Here is a 25,704-nt window from a genome sequence, read left to right on the forward strand (position 1 = left end):
TGATACATATATATATACAATATACGTGTATACATATATACATATATATATGGATCACAATTTTTGTAGGAGGAAGCAAGTCACACACACCCAAGTTGTTTTGCGTTTTTGTTTCTTTTTTTCCCATGGTGTACTTAAGCTGGGCTTCCCAGATGGCCCTAGTGGTAAAGAACCCACCGGCCAGTGCAGAAGACATAAGAGACACGGGTTTGATCTCTGGGTTAGGAAGATCCCCTGGAGAAGGAAATGGCAACCCACTCCAGTATTCTTGCCTGGAAAATCCCATGGACAGAGGAGCCTGGCAGGCTATAGTCCATAGGGCCGCAAAGAGTCAGACATGACTGAAGTGACTTAGCACGCACACACACACACTTAAGCTATTTTGAGTGCAAATGCCCAAATATTCTGAGGTAAATACAGTGCTTTACTTGTCAAAATTTATATTTTATTAGCAACAAAATATTATTGAGGTGTAAGTGACTTACATCTCTGTATAAATTTAAGGCACACAGCATGAAGGTTTGATTTTCATGTGTAGATTGTGAAATGATTACCACAATAGGTTGAGCTAACATTCATCTTTTCTTATAGATAAAATAGAAAGAAGAAAAGAATAAAGGGAAAAACAATTTCTCCTTGTGATGAGAACTTACAGGATTTACTCTCTTAACTTCCTATCAATGTATATCATACAACAGTGTTAGCTATGTTGTATTCCTAGTACTTACTTATCTTTTAACTAGAAATTATTAGCAATGAATTTAGTTTTTTGGGATAAGGATGGAACACTGTAAATACAGAAGTACTACCTTAAGGTCAATGATAAACCTGATACCATCTAGAATAGATCCAAGACTGATTTGAAATTTCAACTAGAATTTCATCCAGCATACTTTTTGCTTCTTAAGTCTTAATGCTGGTTGATAAAAGGAAAAATAAACTGCTTTCTGATAACCAATTATCACAGAAGGCTTTCTGCTCAAAACATAGATGTATTTTATTCTTGGATTCCTCTGTTTTTGAAGGGTTCAGTGTTTATTGGAGGAAGGTTTATGTCAATTATCTAATCAGAAGCAGACCCCAGGCTCTGCCAGAGATATTTTGGAATGTACGATCTACTTTAAAGGAAAGTTCCATGTCTCTGTACCCAGATGAACCCAGTTTTTCATAGTGAAGACCAAGGTAATTAGATTTTCTTTTTCAGAGCAAAAATTATTTTTAGGTTGAATTTAATGGGTCATATTTCTCTGCTCAGTAAATCTTGCAATTATCACTCCTCTCTGGAAAATGTAACTGGATGACCCACCAGTGTGCCAGAGCTTCTGTGGGTCACCACGGAAGCAGGACAGATGGCAGCCACGCTCCAGGACGCCCCTGGATGCAGTGTGAGGTTGGTGTCTATGACACTCTCCAAGATCAAAACCAAGCCATCAACTGATGGCAGTAGTCCACATGCCAACATTTTTGTTTGTTTAGAATGGAAAACTTTAGGAGGAAAAAGACAGGAGACTGGATGCCAGGAGTATGTGGTAGAGATTTTAACCATCTTTAGTCAGTGGAGAAAATCTGAACTGACCACTCTAAAGAGGGCCTTTCTTTGAAAGGAAAGGCAGTAAATCCATATCTAAATTCTAGACATATGTCTTTTTCTCCTCTCTCCTTTATAAGCTCTTCTGATACTATACAAAGCAAGAGGAACTGAGGACAAGGAATCTGACCAGACGGAAGAGTGACCCCAGGTGAGGCCCAGGAGAAAGAACCAAGGCCCTAGCATGAAGAATATACTTGAGGCACAAATGACTCTCTCTGGGAAATTAAAAAAGATTCTCCATGCCATTCCACACCCTCTTACTCCACTACCTTAAGTCTCAGCTTAGATGTTGCTTCCTCAGGAAAGCTTAACAGACTCATGTTTGGCTAATAGCCTTCTCTGTGCTCTGACAATGCTCAATTCTTTCTCTATAGCAAGATTGTCACACTGCATTGTGATATTTGATTTTCATACCCCAGTAGACTGCAAACTTAAGAGGACTGGGACAATGTCTCTCGTGTTTATAGCTTTCTTCTCAGTGCTCTTAGCACTGTATCTAGCACATAGTAAATACTCACTATTCAGTTCAGTTCAGTTCAGTCGCTCAGTCATGTCCAACTCTTTGCAACCCCGTGAATTGCAGCACACCAGGCCTCCCTGTCCATCACCAACTCCCGGAGTCCACCCAAACCCATGTCCATCAAGTCGGTGATGCCATCCAACCATCTCATCCTCTGTTGTCCCCTTTTCCTCCTGCCCCCAATCTTACCCAGCATTAGGGTCTTTTCCAATGAGTCAACTCTTCGCATGAGGTGGCCAAAGTATTGGAGTTCCAGCTTCAACATCAGACCTTCCAAAGAACACCCAGGACTGATCTCCTTTAGGATGGATTGATTGGATCTCCTTGCAGTCCAAGGGACTCTCAAGAATCTTCTCCAACACCACAGTTCAAAAGCATCAATTCTTCGGCGCTCAGCTTTCTTCACCGTCCAACTCTCACATCCATACATGACCACTGGAAAAACCATAGCCTTGACTAGATGGACTTTTGTTGGCAAAATAATGTCTCTGCTTTTAAATATGCTATCTAGGTTGGCTATAACCTTCCTTCCAAGGAGTCAGCGTCTTTTAATTTCATGGCTGCAGTCACCATCAGCAGTGATTTTGGAGCCCAAAAAAATAAAGTCTGACACTGTTTCCACTGTTTCCCCATCTATTTCCCATGAAGTGATGGGACCAGATGCCATGATCTTAGTTTTCTGAACGTTGAGCTTTAAGCCAACTTTTTTGCTCTCCTCTTTCACTTTCATCAAGAGGCTCTTTAGTTCTTCTTCACTTTCTGCCATAAGGGTGGTGTCATCTGCATATCTGAGGTTATTGATATTTCTCCCGGCAATCTTGATTCCAGCTTGTGTTTCTTCCAGCCCAGCGTTTCTCATGATGTACTCTGCATATAAGTTAAATAAGCAGGGTGACAGTATACAGCCTTGACATACTCCTTTTCCTATTTGGAACCAGTCTGTTGTTCCATGTCCAGTTCTAACTGTTGCTTCCCGACCTGCATACAGGTTTCTCAAGAGACAGGTCAGATGGTCTGGTATTCCCATCTCTTTCAGAATCTTCCACAGATTATTGTGATCCACACAGTCAAAGGCTTTGGCATAGTCAATAAAGCAGAAATAGATGTTTTTCTGGAACCCCTTGCTTTTTTGGTGATCCAGCGGATGTTGGCAATTTGATCTCTGGTTCCTCTGCCTTTTCGAAAACCAGCTTGAACATCTGGAAGTTCACGGTTCATGTATTGCTGAAGCCTGGCTTGGAGAATTTTGAGCATTACTTTACTAGCACGTGAGATGAGTGCAATTGTGCAGTAGTTTGAGCATTCTTTGGCATTGTCTTTCTTTGGGATTGGAATGAAAACTGACCTTTTCCAGTCCTGTGGCCACTGCTGAGTTTTCAAAATTTGCTAGCATATCGAGTGCAGCACTTTCACAGCATCATCTTTCAGGATTTGAAATAGCTCAACTGGAATTCCATCACCTCCACTAGCTTTGTTCATAGTGATGCTTTCTAAGGCCCACTTGACTTCACATTCCAGGATGTCTGGCTCTAGGTGAGTGATCACACCATCGTGATTATCTGGGTCGTGAAGATCTTTTTTGTAGAGTTCTTCTGTGTGTTCTTGCCACCTCTTCTTAATATCTTCTGCTTCTGTTAGGTCCATACCATTTCTGTCCTTTATCTATAAATGTACTGTTTTGAGGTGGTGTTGTGAGGCCCAAGTGATATCCACACCCTTTCTGTTTGGGATACTCAAGATTGCTTAACAAAAGTATTTGCATACCCTTAGAACCTCAATCCAGTGCAGTAGTGTTGAAATCATCTCTACAAAGTTTTGGAAAGTTCAGTCAACTACTAAGAAGCCCTTGTAAAATCACTGTAGAGCCCCACGATGACTGCACATGGTATTTTTATCAATGACTGCACGTGGTATTTTTATCATATTTATTATTTTTTTAATCATAAAATCCCTGTAGAGGTGGAAAAAGGACAAATGGCTTTAATTTCATAAGTGAAGAGAGTCAGACCTCATAGTAGAGAATTATCAACCAATGTTATAAAAATTGACCAGCCTATTTGTAGCACCTCCCAGACATGGCATCCCATAGTTCTGCATGCTTCAGTTAACTGCCACTGGAATATCCCTCTACCACCAGTGGCCAGTCTTTATTGTCCAGTGGAAATAAGAATTGTGGAACACTAATAATCCCCTAAAATAAAGTTTCTGTTCCTCTAGTCATCTTCCAAGTTTTAAAGAAAGGATTAAGATAGCCATGAAAATATACCTGAAAAGATAACAGGAACTGAAATAATGGGTCTAGTGAAAATCAGACATGGGCTTATGATTTTGTTAATGTGCTTATTTTTCAGCCTTCTACACAGTTCAGTTTTGGTTTTCATGAGAATTTGAATCTAAAAAGGGAACTTCGAGTCATGTCTCTTTGTATATACAATAAACAGAAACTTCTAAGACATAGTCTAAGTGTAACTTCAGTCCATATTGATGAGAGTAGTTGGGTAGTCTGTCTACACTGTAGAAAGGTTAAACTGACTGATCTGATGATTTTGACCCTGTGTAGATGGACAGTAGGGCTTCCCAGTTAGCACTAGTGGTAAAGAACCCTCATGCCAATGCAGGAGACATAAGAGAGACAGGTTCCCTGAGTCGAGAAGATCCCCTGGAGGAGGGCATGGCAACCCACTCCAGTTTTCTTGTGTGGAGAATCCCATGGACAGAGGAGCCTGGTAAGCTATATAGGCCATAGAATCACAAAGAGTCAGACATGACTGAAGCGACTTAGCATAGCACAGCACAGGTAGACAGTAATCTGAAATCTATGAATAGAGGAGATGCCCTTTAATCCATTTTACTCCAAAGTCTATTGGTTTCTATAAGAAAATAGTTCTGTTTTTTAAAGGAAGATCAGTAAAATGTAGGAGAAATCTGACACAGGTAAAAATAAGTAGAGCACATTTGGTCTTCCAGGTAAAATACTTCTGGCCCTAAAAGACTGCTGAAAGATGTATGAAAGTCTAGATGTTCCTATTCAGATACTTTTGTGGGATATACAGAGTATTGAAAGAAAGGTTATAGTACAAAGTATATAGAAAATAGTATACAGGATAGAGAAAAAGCATCTGGCTACTGGAAGACTTTTTGACTATATTATCCACTAGAAATGTTTAGGTGATCTGAAGGTCTACCTTGTACCTTTCAGTTCAGTTGCTCAGTCGTGTCTGATTCTTTGTGATCCCATGGCCTGCAGCATGCCAGGCCTCCCTGTCCATTACCTACTCCTGGAGCTTGCTCAAACTCATGTCAGTCAAGTCAGTGATTCCATCCAACCATCTCCTCCTCTGTCGTCATCTTCTCCTCCTGCCTTCATTCTTTCCCAGCATTAAGGTCTTTTCCAACGAGTTGGTTCTTTGCATCAGGTGGCCAAATTATTGGAGTTTCAGCTTCAGCATCAGTCCTTCCAATGAATATTCAGTATTGATTTCCTTTAGGATTGACTGGCTTGATCTCCTTGCAGTCCAAGGGACTCTCAAGAGTCTTCAACACCACAGTTGAAAAGCATCAATTCTTTGGTGCTCAGCTTTCTTTATAGTTCAACTCTCTTGCACGTTTAGTGATTCATATAATTTAAAATGAGATTCTCTGTAAGCACTAGATGTCCATGGTTACCCAATTAAAAAATATATATATGTGTGTTACTTTGCAATATTGGACAAATATTTTTTTCCTGGAAGGTAGGGTGGGAGGAAGCAGGGGATGGTGGGAAATTGTAGAAGTTTCGACTTTAAAATATATGTGAGCATTCCCATTATTTAAAAGAAGGCTCAGAATGTAACATGTTGTTTTATATTAATCTTAGATTATATTTATAATTAAATATAAAACTAAGGCTAAACAACTGTTATGATTAAAACAAAATTATGATTTAAAACAAAAATGTTATATACCTTAACAACTAAAAAATAATAATGATATTGTTTTAAAATAAGGAAGAACTATAAAAAATAGTGTTAAGGAAAAAAATTTCCCTATGTTTTATAGTAGAGAGTCAGGTAATATCTAAAGATGACATCTGTAGTAAAAACAACTGTTATAACCCCAGTCTGTCTGTCTGTCTAGCCATCCATCTTTCCTTGTGTCCTTCAAAGATTTAGCATATAATTCTTATAAAAATGAGTAAACTTCAGCACACCAAATTCTATTGGCCAGACACTTGTAGGGAAAAGTCCTAAACTATTAACAAAATGAGAGTGAAAGTGAAAGTCGCTCAGTGGTATCCCACTCTTTATGCAGTCTATGGAATTCTCCAGGTCAGAATACTGCAGTGGGTAGCCTTTCCCTTCTCCAGGGGATCTTCCCAAACCTGGGATCAAACCCAGGTCTCCTGCATTGCAGGCAGATTCTTTACCAGCTGAGCTACCAGAGAAGCCCTGTTAACAAAACAGTTGAGACTAAAATCACAAAACAACTGACAGCTTTCTGATTTTTCACCAAAAAGATGATGATGATGCTCAAGATGGTGTCAATCCTTGGGCAACTCTATCTTGTTTTAGGTATAGTACTGTTTGCTAAGTTAAAGTTATACATAGAAGGGAAATCAGAAATGTTCAGTTTTAGAATTTTGTGTTTAATGAGATGCCAATAGCTACCTTTTACTATTGCAATGTCTGGACCTAAAATGAGGTTTGCCTCATTTCCTCGGTATGTGGGAAAATGTTATACTTCCTTGCTTTGTTCTGACAATCAGTTTATTTGGTGAATGATAATGGGTAAATTGAATGAAGAGAGACTTTCTAGAATTTCTAGAATCATGTGTCTGAACAAGACATATGTGTTTGATTGATTCACTTGTCAAATGTGTTGCCCAACATGGTATAAATAAGGCATGTAGTAGACTGATGGAGATTTTATTCTTCAATTGAATGTCATATTGTGGTGATTTTCATAAGAAATTTGACAAAATTTAATGTTAAATTTTTTAAAGAAAGACACTAACTAACACACTCCTGGAATGTTGTCAGTGTTCAATAATTGTCATATGAGTGAAAGCTAACACTATAAATAATATGACATGGATACCTCCTTGTATAAAAGTATTTCAACTTTCTAAAACAGTGCCTCTTACCATCACCTTTTCAAACTTCCTTTCCAGATCTTAAAGCAACTTGTGCTACTTCATTTGAAGAGAACTAGGTATGTTTTATTGCATTTTTAATTGTTTATTTTTAATATAAATTTTTGAAATTTATTCATTTATTTGGCTGCTTTGGGTCTTAGTTGTGACACGCAGACTTAGTTGCCCTGCTGCATATGGGATCTTAGTTCCTCTTCAGGGATTGAATCCAAGTTTCCTTCATTGGAAGGCAGATTCTTAACCACTGGACCACCAGGGGAGTCCCTATTGCACTTTTTATATTCAGCTTTCTATTTTGTGATATAGTTGATTGTGTCTGTCTCCCTGTTTAAGTTCTTTGAAGACAAAAACTATGCCTTCATTGACCTTTGTTTTGCTACCTCTCCACTATGACTAGTACAGTATTTTATATATGGACACTCCAGACTCACGTCAGTAATTGTTGAGTTGCTTTGAGATGAAATTGTTGGATAGGTTTTTAGAAAACTTCCTGTGTAATCAGCCTGTGACAGAGCTCAAATGTGATCATGACAGAGAAAGTTTTGACACTATAAAGTTCTAAACTGGTGATCAGCTCAGTTCAGTGGCTCAGTCATGTCCAACTCTTCGTGACCCTATGAACTACAGCACACCAGGCCTCCCTGTCCATCACCAACTCCCAGAGTTTACTTAAACTCATGTCCATTGAGTTGGTGATGCCATCCAACCATCTCATCCTCTGTCGTCCCCTTCTCCTCCTGCCTTCAATCTTTCCCAGCATCAGGGTCTTTTCAAATGAGTCAGTTCTTCTCATCAGGTGGCCAAAGTACTGGAGTTTCAGCTTCAGCATCAGTCCTTCCAATGAATATTCAGGACTTATTTCCTTTAGGATGGACACGTTGGATCTCCTTGCAGTCCAAGGGACTCCCAAGAGCCTTCTCCAACACCACAGCTCAAAAGCATCATTTCTTTAGCACTCAGCTTTCTTTATAGTCCAACTCTTACATCCATACATAACTACTGGAAAAACCATAGCTTTGACTAGATGGACCTTTGTTGGCAAAGTAATGTCTCTGCTTTTTAAAGACATTTTTCATCATTTAAGCTTCGAGCATGTGATACGTGACCGAATGGAATTCCTGGAGAACTGTATTAACGTGTTCCAAAGAGCTGAATCCTGAGGAAAGGGTTAGGAGTGCACCTTCAGAGATACAGCCTAGTTTCAGCCCAGAGACCCCACAGAGACTGAGACAGAACTGTGTTTGAGTGTCTCCTGAGGAGGTACGGGTAGGCAGTGGACTGCTGCAGGGGCAGGGGCTCTGGGTGCAGTGGACCTGGGTATGGCTGGGTGCAGCAAACTTGGGTATGGCATAAGCCCTCTTGGAGGAGGTCACCATTAACCCCACCGTAGAGCTACCAGAACTTACGCAGGACTGGGAAATAGACTCTTGGAGGGCACAAACAGAACCTTGTGTGCACCAGGACCCAGGAGAAAGGAGCAGTGACCCCACAAAAGACTGACCCAGACTTTCCCCTGAATGTCCGGGAGTCTCTGGCGGAGGCGTGGATCAGTGGTGGCCTGCTGCAGGGTTGGGGGCACTGAGCGTAGCAGTGCATGCATGGGATCTTTCCAAGGAAGTTGCCATTATCTTCATCACCTCCACCATAGATTAGCCTCAGGTCAAATAACAGGGAGGGAACACAGCCCTACCCTTCAACAGAAACTGGTGTGTGGTTATTATCACACCCATCTGTAGATTGGCAAGTTTAACTTTGGAGCCCTTAAGCAAAAATTCTAGAAAGTCTCCATTTATCTCATTTACCCATTATCATTTACCAATCTCCTCTGTGGGTCATCCTGCCAACCCCAACTGTCCCCTCATCTATGTTCCTTGAAATACCAGAGTTGCTAAAGGCTTGGGGAAGGTTTGGTTTTCACATTATCTTCTTACGTACACCCTGACAACATCTCAAAAATACAGTTGGTACAATACTTACATAAAAGGTGTTTATGAGGACAAAATCAAACAAATAACTAAAGACTTAAGCACTCAATATGCTTCCCAGATGGCTCAGTGGTAAAGGAGACGTGGGTTCGATCCCTGGTCAGGAAGATCCCCTGGAAAAGGAAATGGCAATCCATTCCAGTATTCTTACCTGGGAAATCCCATGAACAGAGGAGCCTGGCAGGCTGCAGTCCACGAGGTCACAAGGAGTTGAACACGACTTAGAGACTAAACAGCAACAGCAAGCACTCAATAGAATGAATACAGAATAGACATTTGCATGTTTCACAGATTTTACAGGGCAGCACACATCTGCTTGAAAAGTAAAAAATTCAGCCCTTTAGATGACTGATTCCAAATTGTCAAACATTAGGTATCTTGTCATCTACATCTGGTTGATAGAATGTGAATCCTCCCCCACACACTTTTTTTTTTTTTTGCCAGATGGCTTCAGCCATAGATAAAGCATGGACTTTTCCACATTTCACATTGTACTTGATGTTGTAGAATTCAGTTTTTGTGCTGTTCTTTTTTCCCCTCTTGCTATTGCCTGGATCTCATTAGAAACCATTAGTGATGTAATACTAAACCTATGGAATCTTAAACATGCTTTTAAAATCCTGTGGAATAAAGATGTCTCCTACCAAACCAAAAATGCAGTGGGAATAGACAAAGTTACATTTCTTTAAGAAAAAATGACTCATTTCATAGTTTCCAAACTGTTTTGACTGAAGCCTCTCAAAATAAACTTTCTGCAATATGCAGCCTTTGATGTCTGACTTTGAAAAAAAAAAATCATTTCTAAAGATACAATTCAGTCTTTTTTGGGTGTTCATGTATTTTTGCAGATTAACCTACTTTTATTTCAACCAGTGAATGACACAATATTAAATAGCCATCAGACTAAAAAAGAAAAGTATGTTTGAAGTGGTCTTAACTCCTACATAAACCAAATGTAAAGTACATGCCATATGACTTTTTAAATTACCACAAAAATAGAATTTCCAGAACATTACCAGAAAGGGGATTTGGTCCATTAAGAATAACAAAACAGTGTAGATGTCATGAAAGTGGAAGATTAGGAGTGCAGTTAAGCTTAGTAATGATATTTTTGATTCATATGCTATTTCCTAGGCTAGGCAGCATTTTTAATTTTTCACAGTCCTGAACCTTAATCCTTAAAGGGTAATTCAAGTTTCGGAGCTCACATGCCGCAATTTGTTTGGGGTGGCAATTGGCCATTGACTTGCTTCCAGCTTCTTTTGTGCTCTTCCAGCTGGGGGACTCAAAGGTGGTCATTTATTAAGTCCAGGTCTACATATGGCCACTGAAATAACTGGCTTTCAATCAAACCTTTATAAAAAATCCAAACAACCAGTTCTTGTGCAGTTGATCAGATTGATTTAAGACATCAGTTGCTTCTGTTCAAACGACAGTGAATGAAATAACTGGGTAACTGAACAACCTTTTCTTTCTTTCTTTAATTCTTTTTTTTTTTTGAATGTTTCCTTTTGGAGTGGTGGGAAGGAGCTAGACTAAGATGTACATTCTAGTTCCAACTCTTCTACCTCTATCTGATACTCGGCAAGTTGCTTAACCTCTCAAGCCTGTACTTTCTCATCTACAAGTGGAGAGAAAAAACACCCTCCTCATGTGTTTGTCTGAAGCATTAAAAAAGAGATGTATAGCGTTTGACACACACTTAGCATATGGTAAATATAAATTTCTTTCCAGTTGCCTGAATGGCATATACATAGCATCTTCTGCTTTTTCCACTTTCCACTGTAATGATAACTTCTTAATAAAAAAGTGAAGAGAATATCTGACACTCAAGACATCAGACTATTATAAATATCAGAATCTAAGATATAGCTCACTTGGTCAAATTCAAGTTCTATAGCCTGAGGTCTGAGATAATGGCAAGAAGGGACTACTGTTGGAATTTATGTTATATTATGAAACCTGTATGTCCTCTAGAACTTAATGTTATCTTCAAGCCTTCTTTTTCTTTCCTTTCTTTCAGAGGCCCTTTTAAGTCTATTATCCAATAACATCTCTAAACTCTTCTTGAACCTATATGCATTTTTAGCCTGGTACCAACACGGCAAGTAATGTTTCCCAAGTGTTTACTACCCATAATTTGAAGAGGTTCTTCCATTGTTTGGCCTGAAACTGTCATTTCAAAGCATCAAGACTGAGATAAAGCAGGGAATGGGAGATGGGAAAAGGGCAAGACAACTAATATTCATAAGATGACAGAAAGTTTAATAGAAAATGAATGGGGTCATATATTTGGGTAGGCTTGGACTTCATTTCAGCTGTTTCATTCTACTTCATAGAGTTGTTAAGAGGATGTTATGTACCCAGTTAAAACAAATCTGCTTTGCAAACTTTGCTAATGCTAGTGGACAGTTAATTTTGGATTCCTTCTTTCAAATCATTTATTTTAATGCGTAATTAAGTGACCTTCTCTTGTGATCCAGGGGTTAAGACACTGCGCTCACCCTGCAGTGGGTGCAGGTTGGATCATTGGTCTGGAGACTAAGATCCCACATACCATGTGGTGCGGCCAAAAGAGAAAAAGTAACTAGGGTAGTTTACGGTCTTTAAATTGCTATAAAATGTCTAAGTATTAAAGAGGGAGAGAAATTAGTATTGTTTTCTCTGTGTAAAGATAATTTCATAGCCTAACTTGCAGATTTTTAGAAAGTGAAAGTCGTTCAGCCGTGTCCTACTTTTTTCAACCTCATGGATTATACAAGTCCATGGAATTCTCCAGGCCAGAATACTGGAGTGGGTAGCCAGTCCTTGCCTTCTCCAAAGGATCTTCCCAACCCAGGGATGGAACCCAGGTCTCCCACATTGCAGGTGGATTCTTTGCTAGCTGAGTCTTACATATATTATTCCCACACCCCTGTGAATTATTGCTAACCATTTTTATTGCTAAGGGCATCTGCTCTAATACTTAAACATAGTGGGTCTCAAACTTTAACACTGGAATCATCTGGGGAACTTGTGAAACACAGTTTGCCATGCCCCTTCCCCTGTCTCTAATTCAGTAGGTGTGGGGAGGGGCCTCAAAGTTTCACAATTTTGAGTAAATTTCTATATTATACTGATGCTGCTGGTCTGGGGACTACATCTTGAGGACCCCTAGGGTGGTATTTTGTTCCAGATAAGCATCAAACGCCGAGAGCTAGGTTTCAAGTTGTGCCCAGGTGGCAATAACCTTCCCATGTCAAAGGAAAGAGAAAGGTGATTGGGAGGATCAAGGTTTCCTACATTGCAGGCCTTCCTCAGGGTGAAAGTTCTCATTCTTTCTGAGACAGCCTCTTACTTTTAGCTGAATTTCAACAAAAAATGTGAGAAGCAGGAACTAAATCTTTATAAGGTAGTGTTAGTCGCTCAGTCGTGTCGAACTCTTTGTGACCCGTGGACTATAGCACACCAGGCTCCTCTGTCCATGGAATTCTCCAGGCAATAATACTGAAGTGGGTTCCTTTCCTTTCTCCGGGGGAATCTACCCAACCCAAGGATAAAACCTGGGTTTCCTGAATTACAGGAAGATTCTTTACCATCTGAGGCACCTGAGCCACCAAGGAAAACCTTATAAAGTAGAGGCGGGCCTAAGTTTGCTGTGTGTATAATATGTGTATTCTTGCAGAATAATATGGAGATTTCTTTTTTACTGAAGTCATTTGGAGTGGATTATTGGTCTATACGATTTATAAAATTATATTCAATCATACAATTAAAGAAAAGACCTCTACTTGCAAAATAACCCAAAGTCATTTTATACTTACAAAAAAAATGATCTTGGCACTTCCTGTAGATAAATCTTCCAAATGATTTATGAATCATTAATAGCTCAATTCTTAGACCCAGGGATTATAGTTAAGTGTTGTATCTGAGGGAGGATAACTCCACAGACTAACCAGAGGAAATAGGACAGTTTGGAGAGAAATAAATGCATTATTTCTAGATTCTTCACTGACTATCTTTTCATCCAAAGTTTCATTGTCACCATTTTAATTAAGATTTCAAGAATCACCAAATTTATTTTCATGTTGTTTAGTCCCCTCCCTGACCCATCTCATTCTAGACACTGATTTTGAATCTTTCCAAACTATCACTTATATTTAAAAATCCTAATTCCTACTGACTGTTCCAAGAATAAAGTGTGAAATGGATATCCAAGGACATAATCAATACAACATGCTTCCCCAACACTCCCAGCCATACTTTTGAATGTGCTCACTCATGAATTTAACTTGTGTGTTTCTGCTCAAATGGCTTTGCTTTGTTCCTGAGCAAGAGTGAAATATCCTCACTCCTTTTTTTTCTAGTTATCCTGAATCTTAACTCTTCCCTGAGAGCCCGTCTTCTCTGTGAAGCCTCTCCTGAGTACTGTGTGTATGTGTGTGTGCGTGCTGAGTTGTTCAGTTGTGTCCAACTCTTTGAGACTCCATGGACTCCATAGCCTGCCAAGCTCTTCTGTCCATGGAATTTTTCCAAGAAACAATACTGGAACAGGTTGCCATTTCCTACTCCAAAGGATCTTCCCAACCCAGGGATCAAACCCGCAACTATTATATCTCCTACATTGGTAGATGGATTGTTTACCACTGTGCCGCCTGGGAAGCCTTCCTGAATACTGTGGCTCATCTAATCCGTAAGTAGCAGAGCTCTTCCAATACACCCTTCATCCTTTTACCCTTGAGGAACTTGAGGTCCGCAGAGTTCATGACTTGCCCCAAGTCCCATGACTAGTTAGCAGTGTCACCAGAACCTAAAATTGAGGCCATTTAGCATCTAGCCAGTACTTTCCATTACACAGCAATAGTTGTCTGAATTATTTAAACTAATCATAACCTTTTTTGCATTGTTGATTCATTGTTCATAAGTATGTAACCTGGGAATGACAAAGCTCTTCCTGGGTTATTGGAGCCTCAATCTCCATATTTCTAGGAATCCCCAAGAAAGAGAGTGCTGGGAATGCCTGTGTTTTCCTGTCACCTCCTGCTCCAAATTCCTGTCATCCTCTTAGAATTTTCCACCCCTCCCTATCTCTCTCAGCTTCACCCTATGTGTGCAAAAACTCCTTTTTTCCTGATTCCCACAAAACTGTGCTGTTTAATAGACTCTGATGAATGGTTTGAAGTGTTAGAAGAACATCATGGTACAGCCCAGACTGGATCACAGTTTAAAACAAAATGTTAGACATGGTGGCCAGCGGGGCCTAAGGAGGAAGAGGGCAAATGAGAAGTTACCTGAGACTGGAATGGCTGCAGGGAAAAAAATCAGCTTTTTAGCTCTTTGCCTTAATTCTCTCCCAAGCAACTTGGGGGTGGGGATGTTGTTCACATTTATAGAAACAAAAATAGATAAAAGTGTTCAATTTACATAAAACAGTCATCTGCCCTGGGCTTATGCTCTTAGTAGCTCTAAGTCACAACAAAAATGTTGACGTTAGTTTTTCTTTAACTTGGGCCAGACTGAATTTTCAGGCAGCACTCCATTCCTCAATGACCAAGGCAAATTTCCGAGGTCAGTGGTATATTTTTCCCTTTCAATTTCTGCACAGGTAGTTAGGAAAAAGCCTCTAGCAGGGGTGTGCCGAATGCCCTGAGTTCAGGAAGAGAAGAGAAGCAGAATATGGGAGCTTGCTGACATTTACCGAGTGTTTCCTTCATGTCAGCTGTCATACTACCATGTGAAATCTCATTTAGTTCCCCCAACAACCGTGCAAAGTAGATGCTTTCCGTTTTTACAGAGAAATTGAACAGTCCGCAAAAGTCATCCAGCAAATAAGTGGCAGATCTGAAGTTCAGATCAAGATCTGTCTGACTTTAAAACATTGCTCATGCCTCAAAACAGCCAAAGAAATTACAGTGCTGGTCAGAAGACAGTTGTAGTAATCAGGCACAAAAGTTTGTGAACGATGAAAACAGTAGTGGGAATAGAAACAAGGAAGCCCTCATGACTGAAACAGCCTAAGGAGAATCCTCAGATTTGATGACTATTCATAGTATTTGTGGACTTCCCTGATGGCTTAGCTGGTAAGCTAGTAAAGAATCCACGTGCCAGTGCAGGAGATATAAGAGACAATGGTTCAATCCCTGGGTTGGGAAGATCCCTTAGAGAAGGAAATGGCAACCCATTCCAGTATTCTTGCTTGGAGAATCCCATGGACCAAGGAGCCTGGCAGGCTTCAGTCCACGAGGTCCCTAAGAGTTGGACATGACAGAGCACACGTGCATATGCATCGTATTTGTGATAAGAGAAAGAGTGAATTTAAGACAGTGTTGATATCTATATCTGAGTACCAGGAGTAAGAAGCAGAAATGTCAGTCAGAGATGTTGTTTGCAGAAGATAATGATAAATCCATGACGGGAAGTGGTAAATTTTCTTTCATCCTTTCTTCCGTGTGAAGCTATTTGATTTTACACAAACTCAGAGGCCCTCCTACAGAATCTTAATTGGGTATGCTCAGTCACTCAGCCTTTATAACCCAAGAAGGGCAACGTGTTCAATGTGGTATCACTGAGAGCCTTCTTGGGCAACTTTTATTTATTCATCTTGCCTCTGAGTGGGCAAGGCAGGCAGGTATCTGGTTTTTGTTACTGCATAGAAGTCCTTACAGTTTTGTTGATGTGAACGGATAGCATCTGAAAGGCAATTACTCTATGTCTAAACAGAGGAGTCTGTGGCAGTTTTCTTATTAAAAAGTTGTTAAATTTGGCAATCCTCACTCTGTTCCAGTCATGCATTTTCTTAGCCATATTAGGTTATATGGAAATAAGCCAGTATCATGGCTGGTGTATGAGTAGTTTTTCTGTACCAAGGCAGTTTTCTTGAGAGCCTTTTCTCATTAGTTTAAAAGGAAAAGAGGCAAATGTGGCTCAGAGTATATTTTGATATATGGCCAGAAAGAAAAATAAAATCTTGCTAATCCCAAAATTATTAGGAATAGCAATTGACACCAAAATCAGATTTTTAACCTGGAAGACTTGGGAATATTTGGGTATTTATTTGTTTCTTTTTGAAGGGCTCTATCAATTTATTAAAAGCCCAACTAACCTTATCACAGATGCAGAGGAAGAGATTAGAACAAAATCACATTAAACTGTCTCATATTTTCTCTTGCTCCTGTTCTCACTCGGTCTCTAGTGTTAGAAATTCAGCATTTGAGTTCTGGACCCACTACATTCTGAGTAATCATAGACATTGGACTTAATTTCATTGTTCAGCAAATGGGGATGATATATTCTCTATCTCACAATGTTCTTATTAGAATCGAATGAGATAATGCATGATTCAACCACTAACGATGGAAAGTATACTTTCTCTTCCAAACTACTTTTAGAGAAAAGTGTAGCAGCAGGTTATTTACCTGGTTGCTTTGGTATAGTTAGCTTCCTTTCATTCAGAACTTAATCATATTCTGTTTTGACACCTAATACAAATTCATCCCTATATTCATTAGTTTATTCAGTTTATTGGGCACTTGGTCAATGACAAACTTAATAAATACTCTCTCTGCAAATAGATTTTAAAAACCTGTAAATTAATTAATTTCCTATCTTGTCATTGGAATTCTTTTGAAATATTGACTGTTTCTTGGTCATTTATTCATTTTATACATATTTGTTGAGGGATCACTATATTTTAGGTAATTGCAAAGTGCTTGGGGATCAATGGTTTAAAAAAAAAAATGCAGATAACCTTTATGGAGCTTTCAAGCTGGTAGGAAAGACAAACATTAAATAAATACATAGACACCGAAACATAAATGTCATTACAAATTGTGATTATACATGAAGATAAATAACAAGAGCCATAAAAGAATAATATGAAGGGAAAAAATGTTAAAAATCTTCATATCTAATACCTTTAATTTAATATACTTTGGCAATATAAATGGATAGAATACTTAAATCTTTTAATCATGTATCTTGTGCTTGTACTATAACAAAAAAATCAGTGTTTTGTGAGAGCTGCAAAAACTTTGACTTTGTGGGTTTAAGGAAAGCTAAGGGCTATCCAAGTGAGAAATGTACTGGTATTATTAAGGAAAGGTAGGGGAATCATTTCAGTCTTACCAAACAGCATGACCTAGGGCCTGCAAGATTTGGATCTATACAAGAAACTGAAAGAAAGTCTGACCAAATCACAAAATTAGTGATACAAGAGGAAACTGGAGAGTTAGGCAGGGACAGATCATAAACAGCAGTTGCAGGTTGTGTAAATAATTGAATCTATAATCTAAGTGCACTATGAAGCTATAGAGGTATTTTAAGCAGGACAGTGATCCGATCAGATTAGCGTTTTTTAAAAGGTCTTCATTTCTGCATCTATTGAGATAACCATATGGTTTTTTTCTTTCAATTTGTTAATGTGGTGTATTACATTGATTGATTTGCGGATGTTAAAAAAACCTTGCATTCCTGGGATAAAGCCCACTTGGTCATGATGTATGATCTTTTTAATATGATGTTGGATTCTGTTTGCTAGAATTTTATTAAGGATTTTTGCATCTATGTTCATCAGTGATATTGGCCTGTAGTTTTCCTTTTTTGTGACATCTTTGTCTGGTTTTGGAATTAGGGTGATGGTGGCCTCATAGAATGAGTTTGGAAGTTTACCATCTTCTGCAATTTTCTGGAAGAGTTTGAGTAGGATAGGTGTTAGCTCTTCTCTAAATTTTTGGTAGAATTCCGCTGTGAAGCCGTCTGGTCCTGGGCTTTTGTTTGCTGGAAGATTTCTGATTACAGTTTCGATTTCCGTGCTTGTGATGGGTCTGTTAAGATCTTCTATTTCTTCCTGGTTCAGTTTTGGAAAGTTACAATGTTCATCGCAGCACTGTTTACAATAGCCAGGACATGGAAGCAACCTAGATGTCCATCAGCAGACGAATGGATAAGGAAGCTGTGGTACATATACACAATGGAATATTACTCAGCCATTAAAAAAAATACATTTGAATCGGTTCTACTGAGATGGATGAAACTGGAGCCCATTATACAGAGTGAAGTAAGCCAGAAAGAAAAACAACAATACAGTATACTAATGCATATATATGGAATTTGAAAGATGGTAATGATAACCCTATATGCGAGACAGAATAAGAGACACAGATGCATGGAACAATTTTATGGACTCTGAGGGAGAAGGTGAGGGTGGGACGTTCTGGGAGAATGGCATTGAGACATGTGTATTGTCATATATGAAACAGAGCACCATTCCATGTTCGATGCATGTGACAAGGGCTCAGGGCCGGGGCAATGGGATGATCCAGAAGGATGGGATGGGGAGGGAGGTGGGTGGGGGGTCCGGGAAGGGGAACACATGTAAACCCATGGCTGATTCATGTCAATGTATGGCAAAAACTATTACAATATTGTAAAGTAATTAGCCCCCAACTAAAATAAATAAATTTATAAAAAAAAAATAAAAAAAAAAAAATAAAAGGTCTTCATTTGCAGAAGGCCAGAAAATTTGAACAGAAAGATGTGTAAAGGAGTCTCCTGGAATGATCCGAAGAGATAAGGTGGCTCAGATTAGAGCAGTAGCAATAATTATGAAGATAAATGGACTGCTTCTACTAAATATTCCGGAGGGAGAATCACTGAACTTATTTACTGCATGGGGAGTGGTGGGGAATATACGGTGAGGACAAAGTGGCTGGAGAGACTCCCAAGTCAGGGCTCAGCAGTCAGGTGAATGCCGGTGCCATATTTGAAGATGGGAAGAATTCAAGGAATATGGACTGTATTCAATTATTAACATATTCTTTTTGCTGAAAGAAAAAGGAGCAGTGCTTGAATGTTTTGCGTTGTAGAGAGGAAACAAAAGTATAAACTCCACCTTCAGAGTATTTGCACCATAAGCGTTAAGCCCACTATTGACACTATTTGACTTCCCTGGGCTTCCCTGGTGGCTCAGACAGTAAAGAATCCGCCTGCAATGTGGGGATACCTGGGTTTGATCCCTGGGTTAGGAAGATTCCCTGGAGAAGGAAACGGCTACTCACTCCAGTACTCTGGCCTGGAATTCCATGGACAGAGGAGTCTGGCAGGCTACAGTCGATGGGGTCGCAAAGAGTCGAACACGACTGAGCGACTTTCACTACCAGACCTTCTCAAACCACCAGTGGCTCTCCTATGGTGCTATGGGTTACCTCACTACTAGGACTTATTCCCTCTCCTTTCTCCCACTGTGTGTACCCACCTATAATGTGTTTGCTTACAATACACTTTTGTGTATATTTTGCTTATAATACACCTTTGAATTATCTCATTTCTCAAGACTTAAATCGGTCAGTCTTGAAAATTAGGTATTTTGTTTTGTTTTTGGCTGTGCCAGGTCTGAGTTGTCACACACCAGGTCTTTGCTGTGGCATACAGGGTCTTTAGCTACAGCATGCAAACTGTTAGTTGCAGCATGTGGGATCTAGTTCCCTGACCACGGATTGAACCTAGGCCCCCTGCATTGGGAACATGAAGCCTTAACCCACTGGGCCACCAAGGAAGGTTTCCCAAAATTAGGATCTTAAAAAACAACTTTTGGAGGGGGGATTTTTTCTATAATCTTGGCAGTGAATGGATAATACTAGAGGTCTTTTCAATTTTGTCTTGCTATGAATATATTATTTGCTGTAATTCATCTATAAGTATTTTGGTGGCATTGCAATTATTGTTCCAACTTTTCCAGCTGGTTATTTGAAAACAAGAATTCGCATAAAGAAAATATGATCAATTTGATCCCTTGAGCATCACTACACCCTCTATATTACTTAACAATTAGAAACAAAGCGATTGAGATTTGGGGACTATGGTTTATATATAAGAATATCCATTACAATATTACTTATAACAGCCCAAACTTGAAATATATGTCCAGTCATAGGGGAATGATTATGTAAACCATGACATTGTTAATCAAGTTAAAAGAATGGTGTAGGAAAATATATGTAGGTGAAAAATATGAATACATAACATATTAAATTTGTTTTTAAAATACTATCATATGTGTTAGTAAAGAGAACCAGAAGGAAATATATTTAAACTTTAAATCTCAGAGTAGGAGGGATTAAGAGACTTTAAAATTGTTCTCTACATATATTTCTATATTTTCTAAATTTTCTAGCGTGAAATTTATATTTGTATATTCTCCCTTTGGTTGTTGTCTTTTAGTCACTAAGTCATGTCTGACTCTTTTGTGACCCCATGGACTATAACCCACCAGGCTCCTCAATTCAGTTCAATTCAGTCACTCGTGTCTGATTCTTTGCAACCCCATGGACTGCAGCATGTCAGGCCTCCCTGTACATTACCAACTCCCAGAGTTTACTCAAACTCATGTCCATTGAGTCGGTGATGCCATCCAACCATCTCATCCTCTGTCATCCCCTTCTCCTGCCTACAATCTTTCCCAGCATCAGGGTCTTTTCAAATGAGTCAGTTCTTCTCATCAGGTGGCCAAAGTACTGGAGTTTCAGCTTCAGCATCAGTCCTTCCAATGAATATTCAGGACTTATTTCCTTTAGGATGGACTGGTTGGATCTCCTTGCAGTCCAAGGGACTCTCAAGAGTCTTATCCAACACCACAGTTCAAAAGCATCAGTTCTTCGGCACTCAGCTTTCTTTATAGTCCAACTCTTACATCCATACATGACTCCTGGAAAAACCATAGCTTTGACTAGACGGACCTTTGTTGGCAAAGTAATGTGTCTGCTTTTTAATAAGCTATCTAGGTGGGTCATAGCTTTTCTTCCAAGGAGGAAGCTAGTGGATGTGATGAAATTCCAGTGCTATTTCAAATCCTAAAATATGATGCTCTAAAAGTGCTGTACTCAATATGCCAGCAAATTTGGAAAACTCAGCAGCGGCCACAGGACTGGAAAAGGTCAGTTTTTATTACATTCTTAAAGAAAGGCAATGCCAAAGAATGTTCAAACTGCTATACAATTGCACTTATCTCACATGCTAGCAAAGTAATGCTCAAAATTCTCCAACCAGGCCAGGCTCCTCTGTCCATGGGATTTCCCAGGCTAAAACACTGGAGTGGGTTCCCATTTCCTTCTCCAGGGAATCTTCCTAACCCAGAGATTGAACCTGTGTCTCCTGCATTGGCAGGCAGATTCTTCACCACTGAGATATCTGGAAAGCCCACAGTCTCCACAATAAGATGTATATCTATAGAGCATTCAGAGATACATATGACTTTACAGATTTAATGGTCTGAAACCTTTTTCAACAGAGTAAAATAGAAATAAAAGTAGTCTTGAAAAGCATCAGTCTTTCAGGCTGTCAATAAATAATTGATGAGTACTGCACAAGTTGCTTGGAGATGTAAAGTGATCAAAATGCTACTCCTCACTCAAGGAACGTATGATCAAGTGCCTGCTCTCCTACATTTCCCCACTTTGGATTCAAATAGCCTAAAAACATAATAAGGACAGTTTTTATTTTTGTCTCTGAGTTTTTCATTTTGAGATACATCAGGAAATGAAAGGGCTCAGAGAGAGAGGGGAAAAAACACTACCCGAGCAGCTTAAGTATCTACGCAGCCTCAATGCCATTTAAATCCCGGCTAACTTTAATGTTTTCCTCTCACATTTCTAGTATATTTCATATAATGTATTTGTAAGTCTATCCAAAGTTCTAGGGTGGCATTTGTATCCAAGCTTAGTTGTTCTGAATTATTCACAGTCATTTGTTTTTCATTCTTTAGCAGTGATTTCTCACAATCTCATTTTATGTTCCAAACATGTAAGAATTGTTGTCTCTGAAAAGTACACTTTCTTTATAAAGCTGCAAGGTATGTTTTACATACATGTCAGCTCTATTCAGTCTTTATGTGCCTTCGTAATGCCAGAATTGCCATTTCAAAAGACAGAGAGCTGCCCAGTATGAAATTATTTGGTGGTGGCAGTTGCCCAAAAGATTTTATTGAACTAATTTTTCTCTTTCATTTAATTCAATGAACTCAGCTATAAATGCTGTCCCTGATGAGGCTTGTGTTGGTAATTTTGTTGGCGTACGGATAAAGACACTGCTGTTTAAAAAATGCTGTTCTTTAGAGACAAATTTACTGTAGAATGCTAAATTTGAACTATTGTATTAATGTGAAAATGGATTTTATTGATCCATCTGTATCTTCACTCCATGTTCCATTTGTTTACTCACACACAGTTTTTGTTGTTGGTTTTTTTTCAAAGAGATCAGCCTGGGTTTAAGTTTGTGGCTATAAAAGATTGAAGTTGAGGTATTGTCCACACAACCATCAACCATCTAATATAATTGCCAATAAAATTGTTAATAACAGGCTTCAGTGAGATTTTGACCACCCTATTTGTATATACTTTTAATCTGGTCCCAGAAAGAATGACCCTGGATAATAAGTCAAGATTTAGAAATAAACAAGTCAGAACATCTAGAGACATCACACATATTTACTGAGAAACTAACATGTACTCAGAACTCCACAAAGCACTGGGGATATAGAAGTGAAGAAAACATTAAGAAAGTAGACCATATGTTAAGGATTCCTAATCACAAAATTTTTTTCAAGAACTCAAGCCAAAAAAATAACAAAAAAGTGAAAAATAGTTTAATATTTTTTACTTTTCTCCCTAGGGAATTAGCTCAATGAGGGCAGAGATCTTGTCAGTCTGTCTTTGCCTCATCCTTAGCAGTTTCCATTTCATAACTAGAAATAGAATCTCAAACTGGGCCGATGTTTTGTGTCGTGATATAGGAATAGAAGATGAGCAGATCTCAAAATATTTTTCTCCCTGTGTCATGTGTGAGGAATGATATCCACAGCGAAGTCTCACTCTCAGGAACCCACAGAAGAGGGCCTTTTCTTCCACCCAAGAAAGATTCCGAGAATGCAGCTGAGTGAGAGTCAGGTTTACAGAGATAACCTTGACTCTCTCCTAATGTTTTAATAAAGAGTAAATCACACGTAACCTCAGATTTCTGATAACACGTCATGGGTAATGATGTTGTGACTGAGAATTCGTGTGGAAAGCCTCTGGTGGGCCTCCATACACTGACAGATCTATTTGATGTTCAAGTGCTTTGAGGTTAAGATGATTACCTGAAGGATTTATCGATTGTGGCACTCCCCGCACCATGTCATTACTGCAAAGAGTGCAAATTGTAAGGGTCACAAAGAATCAGTTCTCAGGATTATTGTTTTGAAAATTTTTATCCCATGATAGCAGTTGGGAATCAAATCAATGGATTTATCTGTCCCCTAAAAACAAATAAAGTGATTGATTTGTCTTAAAATAAAAAACAACTAGCTCCTGCTGACTGAACTTGGTTGTTAAGTAACCAACTAGAGGCAGAGTAGTGTTCTATAAAGAGGAGAGATCTGGGGACCCGTATCTACTCACCCCTAGCTGAGAGGCCTTGGACAAACCATTTAACATCTTCAGGACTCTCTAGGTCCTGTTTATAAAATGTTTCCAATAATATTTATCTTACTGATATCCAGAGTTGACATGAAAATCATTTGGGAAAAGGGATATGAAAGCTCTGTTTACTATAAAATTGCTTTCATTTGTATTCTTAGTTCATTGATGATACCACTAGTCACTTGGAAATCACTCCACAAATGACTGATCCCATTGATGATAGAAGCATAATTGCCTTGTGACCAACCACTTCATCCCTACCAAGCATTCCAGACATTTCAGTGCAAAAACAAGGTCTATGGGAAAAAGTCAAAAGGCAACTGATCAGAGGAATTCCACTGGCCCTTCCCAGGGCCCTGTGCACAAAATGGTCCCCTGTGCATTGTTATTTTGCTGTGTTTGCTGATGTCCACAGTTTCCAAGACAATCACAGACTGATAACTGGGGGGTGATGATGAACAGAGACAGAGTGAGCGTGATGTTATACCAGTCTTCTAGTGCAAAGGCCCCTCTATCTCATCTGTGGGATTGCAGCCTTCACTGTCTACTGTTCGAGTTAAATGTGCAAATAAATTATGCAGAGACTGATGTTTTTAAATGCTGAGGAATGACATCAACCAGCAAATTTTTTTTCAAGGCTACACACATTGATGGTTTTATCTTTGTTACATGGGTAGGACAAGGTGATTCTAGGTTCTAAGCCCTCGGTCCTACCACTGTTCGCATTCCTGGTCAGACTTTCGTGCTTAAGGCTCTGAATCAGGTCTTGGCATAAAGCCCTGGAGTGGAGGAGAAAGGTGGGCAGTACTAGTTGATTACAACATAGAGAAGAGGAACAGGTTCATTCCACTTTCGGTGTTACTTTGCTTTGTGGTTTTGCTCATCTTGAGCAACCAGCCATACAAGAAATATATACTATACAGTCCTTGAATTTTAATCAGTAGTAAAAGCTAACACTAGTAAAAGTTTTAAGAATACTTTAAACAAAGTACATATTATATAATAGAAACAAGAATATTGATTTACTAAATCAATAAAGTGTGCTCAAATTTTCCACTGAGCTGACTGAATTGAATAAATAATCCAGTTGCTTTGATTACCTGTAGTTTCAACCAGAAAGTACTGAATTAGGACACTGCTTCTTTGTGAATATCCAAAATTTCTGAGTACTGAGATTGTTAATAAACTGAGAGTCTATTGGAACTAATGGGTTTAATTTAATGAATTGTAACTAAACTTACAATTATCAAACTTATTCTATATGCCTGAAGTTTACTGCACAGCAAATATTTACAAGTTATTCAAAGATGTTGGAAAAACAGAGCCCTGCTGGTAGGGATATCAAATGGTGCCGCCACTTTGGAAAAATGTCTTGTAGTCCCTCAAACAATTAAACATAGAATTACCATATGACCCTGCAATTCCAACCCCAGGTATATGCCCAAGAGAAATGAGAACATATGTCTGTGCAAAAACTTGTATACAAATGTTTATACCCTCATTATTCACAATAGGCAAAAGAAGCAATTAACAAAACATCCATCAACAAACAAAATGGATAAGTAAATTGTGATGTATCCATACAATGGAATATTATTTGGCCATAAAAAAGAATGGCATACTGATACATGCTACCATATGGATGAAGCTTGAAAACATTGTGCCAAGTGAAATAACTCAGTCACAAAAGGTCACATATTACATGGTTCTACTCATATGAAATGTTCACAACAGAGACCTTTATAGAAACAAAATATAGTTTAGTGGTCACTTAGGGCTGGAAGATATAGGGGATATTATGGTGGGTGGGGAGATGGCTAAGATTGTGGTGATGATGGCACAAATCTGAATGTACTAAAACTATTGATTTACACACTTAAACAGATAAATTCTCTGACATGAATTGTGTGGTGTGTGAACTGTATCTTAATAAAACTGTTATATAAAAATAAAGTAATACCTGATAAATAAAATATACTCAATTGAAAAATAAAGAAGCCATACATAACCACATAGGCAAATGAGTGCTGCAAAGACTGTATGCTTTG

At 38.8% G+C, this 25,704-nt stretch overlaps 1 protein-coding gene across 21 annotated transcripts in view; it reads left to right on the forward strand.

Moving 5' to 3' along the window:
- CALD1 (caldesmon 1) overlaps positions 1–25,704 on the forward strand; it is a 237,536-nt gene that overhangs the window by 77,258 nt on the left and 134,574 nt on the right. For 15 of the 21 annotated variants that reach the window (XR_014066400.1, XR_014066401.1, XR_014066399.1 and 12 more), the window contains one exon: positions 7,261–7,301. The exons of 3 other annotated variants lie outside the window; for them this stretch is intronic. The gene's annotated coding sequence lies outside the window, so the exon portion shown is untranslated. Of the gene's footprint in view, positions 1–1,668; positions 1,740–7,260; positions 7,302–25,704 lie in introns of all 21 variants that reach the window. 3 more of the 21 variants (XM_081532963.1, XM_081532954.1, XM_081532960.1) reach the window with 1 other exon arrangement.

The sequence above is a fragment of the Giraffa tippelskirchi genome, chromosome 10 (assembly GCF_054371585.1).
Source record: "Giraffa tippelskirchi isolate mGirTip1 chromosome 10, T2T-mGirTip1v1.2.pri, whole genome shotgun sequence".
Lineage (NCBI taxonomy): Eukaryota > Metazoa > Chordata > Mammalia > Artiodactyla > Giraffidae > Giraffa > Giraffa tippelskirchi.